Raw genomic sequence first — 6,346 nt, 5'->3', positions numbered from 1 at the left:
AGTACTTTCCCCCTTCATTCTTTGATATCATGGTTCATCTAGTAGTACATCTTGTCAGAGAAGTTCGTCTATGTGGGCCAGTATATTTTAGGTGGATGTATCCGTTTGAAAGATATATGAAAGTGCTGAAGGGGTATGTTCAGAATCGTACTCGTCCCGAAGGTTGCATTGCTGAGCGGTATATAGCTGAAGAAGCGGTAGAGTTTTGTACTCAGCATTTATCTGATGTTAGTACAGTTGGAGTGCCTTCAAGCCAAAAGATGGGAGTTTCAAAGCCATTATCAGGTTGCACAGTGAGCGTAGTTGATCAGGACCTGTTGAATCAAGCACATCTATATGTCTTGGAGAATACGGAGGAAGTCCTACCTTATATCGAGTACGTATGAGTTTTATTCTTTAAGTTTCCATTTAAAATTATTTCTTATGTTTATCTTATATATTTGGGACCGTAATGCTTGAATTTTTCGTGTCATGTAGGCAACATATGATCCACATCAAGACTGCTTATCCAAAATTTAGAAAGAGAACAAAGTGGCTGCAGGATAAGCACAATAGCACTTTCATTCAATGGCTACGCTTCAAGGTATATGTTGTTGAATAACATATTTCTCTTTTAATTTTCTTCTTATTTCTATGTTAGATTGAATTAAGATATGATTAATTTGCAGGTTCAAAGTGAACTTGAGGAAGACAATCATGGCGTATCAGAAAATTTAAGGTGGCTAGCAGCTGGTCCAAACATGTCAGTGCCATTATATAGGAGCTATCTTATTAAAGGTATTAAATTCAATATCAAGGCACAAGATGATGTGCGGACAACTCAAAATAGTGGAGTTTATTTACTTGCACATACCATGCAAGTTGCTAGTGCCAAGGATAAAAACCCAATTCTCTCAAATATGGGTTTCTATGGTGTCATTCAAGAAATTTGGGACCTGGACTACCAAAAGTTTACAATCCCAGTCTTTAGGTGTGATTGGATAGATAGTTCTGGTCTTGTAGTCGACGAACTTGGATTTACCCTTGTAGATTTGAGTAAAATTGGACATAGGAATGACCAATTTGTTTTGGCTTCTCAAGTCAAACAAATATTTTTTGTTGACGACCCGATGCATCGTGGTTGGTCGGTAGTGTTATCAATGCCTAGTAGAGAATATAATGATGTTATTGGTGATGAAGTATTAGGTGATGTGATAATTGAGTGTGAGCCATTGACTAGAGGGATGCCAAATGTTGACACATTTGATGAACTGGTAGGTGAGTTAGGCGGTCAAAATATTCGAGATGGGTGTGAAGATATATGGATTGAATGATGCTTATGTAATTGGCAGTGTATGACATTAATTTTGTAATATATTGTAATGTGATTTCTTCACTTTCTACGTTCAAATAAAACACGACGTTATTGTGAATCAGTTATTCAGCATATTTACTGACGTCTTAAAGCAACGTAACAATGAAGAACCACGACGCTATTGTGAAGCAATTATTCAGGATATCACGTCGGTGAAGGATAAAGAACCGCCATGTAATTCAAAATAACACGACTCCAATCCCATAATACCGACGTCTAAAAAACGAGATATATAATCTGAACGTTAAAAAATACGACGTCATCATACATTTTCCACGTCGCAAGTTCTTTTATAAACGAAGAGGAACGAAATTAATTCCGACGGAAATTCATTATAACCGCCGTCTAATAACAATTAAACGACGTTATTTGTAATACGGCTCCCATCATAATCTACGCCGTCTATATGTTCTGTAATACGGCTCTCATTTATTTGGAACCGACGTTGTTTAGAAGTTCAACGTCGTCTATATTATTAAGTGCGTCGTGAGTAATGAATACATATAAATACAACGTCGACTATATAAATGTATACGTCGTAAATAATGACACTGACAACTATTTCCACGTCATCTTTTTTAGAAAAATCGAAGTGGAAAATTTATTTCACGACGGTTTTTTGTAAATAAGAGACGTTGTAGATTTCAATAACGTCGTCTTCTCATGTATTTAAAGACGTCATATTTTTTCTTGTCGTGTAAATTGTATTTAACGGCGTAGTATTTTAGTTGTCGTCGTTGTATGTATATCTTGCGGCCTTGTTCTTTTAATATGTGTCATATTTTTCTTTTTTAACGACGGTGATTTTTTTGAGTTGGTCGTCTATTCTCATCCTCGACTATTTTCTAGAACTTTAGCAGACTAAACACGTCTGTTTTTATTGTTTTCCGACGTTGTTGTATTTAACAACGTCTAATATTTATCGTCGTTGTTTGTTTCTGAAAATAGGACGTATAAATTTTTTAATACGACTCTCATATATTTGTAACTGACGTTGTTTAGTTTTTCAACGTCTACTATAGAAACACATACGTCGTAAATAATGACACTGACAACTATTTCCACGTCATCTTTTATCGAAAAATCGAAGTGGAAAATTAATTGTACGACGGTTGTGTTTATATGTGCGACGTAGTAGGTATCAATAACGTCGTCTTCTAATGTATTTAAAGACGTCATATTTTTTATTGTCGTGAAAATTATATTTAACGTCGGCGTATTTTTATTGTCGTCGTTGTATGTCTATCTTGCGGCCTTGTTCTCTTAATATGTGTCATATTTTCCCTTTTTAACGACGGTCTTTTTAGAGAATTGGTCGTCTATTATCATCCTCGATTGCTTTTTTTAGATCTTTTTGCAGTACAAAGACGTCGTTTTGTATTTTTTGATGACGTTGTATAGTTTAACAACGACGGTTATTTAGCGTCGTGGTTTATGAGGGAAAAGATGACGGTGGATTCCACGACCATTGAAAAACCAAATACACGACGGTGATTACCGTCGTCTTTTTGCTTTTTTGTAGTAGTGTTTTAGGATGAATTGCAAAAACAAGTCTCGGAAGGCAAAGTCACTGTATCTGGCAGCAATGATGTGCTGACCATGGCTTTGGGCCCCGAGCATCCAGGCCGAGTGAGAGGGGTAGGTGCTGGGATTTCCCCAAGGCAATATTTCAATTTACCCAAACCACAGAGGATGAGCTTTGACGACCGTTTAAAGGACAGTTTAAGAGTTCTCCTTCAAGAAGAGAATAAAAAGATGGAAGCTAAGGCAAGGGAAGAGGCTTTAAGGATGGAGGCTAGAACCAAACAATTGGTAGAGGCTGAGAGGGAGCATTTCCTGAGTCAGCTTTCCCAATTAATTCCCAATTTTGATCCAAGCATGCTTAAACCAAGAATTAGCCAAAGTCCCAAAAATCCAATATCTGACAAAGCAAGCTGCTCTGGAGGTGATGTGAGATCCCTACATTTTGAGGATGATACTGCCAAAAATGGGAAACATCAGGAAGAAAAGGTAACATATCTGAACTTTGAATTCTCCGTTTTTTTAAAAACTATTAGACGTCGTTATTATTAATAAACCGTCGTTTCAAATACATACCACGACGATTTTAAAAATAAACCGTCGTTTGTATTTCAATACCACGTCGTATTTAGTTTACTTGTTTTACACGCCATTAAACGTTATTTTTAAAACGTTGTGCTTTTTAGACGACGGGGTTAGTCATTCCCGACGTAATAGAAGAAGAGAAGAAAGAAGAAAAACAAGATGAAAAGGAGAAAGAAGATGAAGAAAAGCATGACGACCAGGTATGTTCACATAACTTTGCCTTTTTTATTTGTTTTTCAAAATTTCAGACGTCGATATTTTTCTTTAAACCGTCGTTTGTTTACAACTTAGACGGCGGAATTTTTTTCTAAGACGTAATAAATTATTCACCACGACGGTTTTTTCACCGTTGTTTAAATTCTTTTCAGACGACGTTTTATTCCTTAAACCGTCGTTTTTATTGAATTACCACGTCATTTTTTTTTATTTCTTTAAACAGGTTTTTGAAGTTGTTGATTATTCAAATATGGAGGCGCCATCTTCTTTATAATCCCTTTGTCGTTATGTGGAAACGACACTCGTGCCTCAGGATAAGACCCTGAACTTTACAATTGATAAGGAGGTGTTTGGTCTAGAACGCGATACCTTCCTCCTGCCTGAAGATATTACACAATTTGCAGGCATGGAAGAAATAGGAGCTACGGTCATTGCTGTATATATGAGGTTTGTCATTCTAAAATAACCACGTCGTTAGTATGTACCGTCGTTATTGCGTCGTCTTAACTAACTAACCACGTCGTTAGTATGTACCGTTGTGATAAATATATTATAACGTCGTTGTCTATTTCAGTACGTCGTGTGAAATTTTATAATACGTCGTTTTGTTATACATAACCGTCGTGTGTTTTTTTATGCTGACTTGTTTATATTATTTTATATATTTAGGTACTTACACGATGTTTTGAAACAAGCAAATATGTGCAGCATGGTAGGCTTTATCGACCCTGCTACAGTTAGTGCCAACTCTGGCACAATAGCTGACAGATCACGACTGGTAGCAGCTCGACTTTAGAGGACTGACGGTGAACAGATTTTCATGATGCCTTACAATCCAGGGTTAGTCTCCTTAACATGATTTTGTTTTTATGATTCTCAATAAATGACAGCGTATAAACTAACCACGTCGGGGTTTTATTTTATTGAGTCGTTTGAAACTACTAACCACGTCGGTAGTTATTTATCGTCGTGATAAATATATAATGTCGTCGATTGCTACTTTATTTTGTCGTGTGAAATATTATAATACGTCGTTTTTGTAAATAACCGTCGTTTTTATATTAATTTTGTGCAGCCGTCATTGGATCTTGCTGATTGTGAGAGCAAAGAGGGAAACCGTCTATTTCTGGATCCTCTGCCAGGAAATCGTGTGGTCGATGAAGAGGCCAAAAATATCGTGAACAGTGCTATAAAAATTTATAATTCTCACATAGCCAGATCAGGCCGTAAGGCAGTAATTTAGAAAACTCTGTCAGGCACACCAAAGCAACCCAGCAGTGTCGAATGCGGGTATTATGTGATGCGCTTCATGAGGGACATCATCATGGATCCTTCTTTGGCGTTTGAGAAGAAGGTAAGAAGAAATTACCTTCATACATTTTACGTCGTTTTTTGTATTATCAACGACGGTCATGTAAAATTACCGTCGTTGAATAGATATACTACGTCGGTTATGAAAAATATCGTCGTCTGTGATTGAATTTCTTTTTATTTATAAACCCTAATAGTCATTGTTTATGCAGTATGCCAAGGGAAAACAGGAAGCGCCATACCCCCAAGAAGCAATTGATGAAGTCCGGAATGAATGGGCAGAGTTTGTTTGCCTTCACCTGGAATAGGGGAATTATTGAACACTTGATATTTATGTATAATGTACAAATTTTGTCTATAATATATAATGTAAAAATTTGTTGAGGTTTTCTTAAATTAAAAAAAAAACAAACATACAAATTGCGTAACCGACGTGTAATACATTTCCAACGACCTAATAAAGTCAAAAACCGTCGTTTTTTGTTGTTTCGTTTTAAACAAATCCGACGTAAAAGGATATTTAGACGACGTTCTTTGAACAATTGAGTCGTTTATGGTTTACAACGTCTTCAATTTCTTAAGGGTTCAGGGTAGTACTTTGTAACGACAGCGGTTAAGTCGTGGAATATATATTTTACGTCGGATAGTTAAATATCCGCCATGGTTTCTCATTTAAACGACGTCATTTTAACAACTTAGTCGTCTATTAAAATTTACAACGTCTACAATTTATTAACACCGACGTGGTTTGTTGTTGTGATAAGAATATTTTATTATTTTTATATCAAAATATTCAAAATAAATTTAAAATAAATCAGAAAAATGCAAAGTCAACTCCTATGAAGTCATTGATATATTTTCTTCCCCCTAAACCTTGAAAAAATTCATTTTGAATAACAAAAATTTAAAATGACCATCCAAAACAAAATTGTTTTGATGAGTCATAAAATCACTTCTAGTTTTATGGTTTAGGGTTTAGAGTCTAGGGTTTAGAGATTAGGGTTGTTATTTATTGGGGTTTATTTTTAAAGTATAATTTTTGGGTAGTCTAGGGTTTATATTAGGCTGTAAAACCATAAACCCTTTTATAAACTTAATTTTTAAAATTATATAATTTAGTTTTAAGGGTTTAGGGTATTAATTTTTAACGACGGTGGTTGAGTCGTGGAATACATATGTTACGTCGTGCAGTAAAATATCCGACATGGTTTATACTTTAAACGACGTCATTTTAATATGTAAGTCGTCTATTATAATTTACAACGTTTTCAATTTCTTAACCCCGACGTGGTTTTTCAGTCGTCTTTATATCAAAATATCTCAAAATAAATTTAAAATGAATCCGAAAAGTTAAATAAA

Source organism: Prunus persica, chromosome G1, assembly GCF_000346465.2.
Source record: "Prunus persica cultivar Lovell chromosome G1, Prunus_persica_NCBIv2, whole genome shotgun sequence".
Lineage (NCBI taxonomy): Eukaryota > Viridiplantae > Streptophyta > Magnoliopsida > Rosales > Rosaceae > Prunus > Prunus persica.
This window is presented reverse-complemented; position numbering follows the sequence as displayed.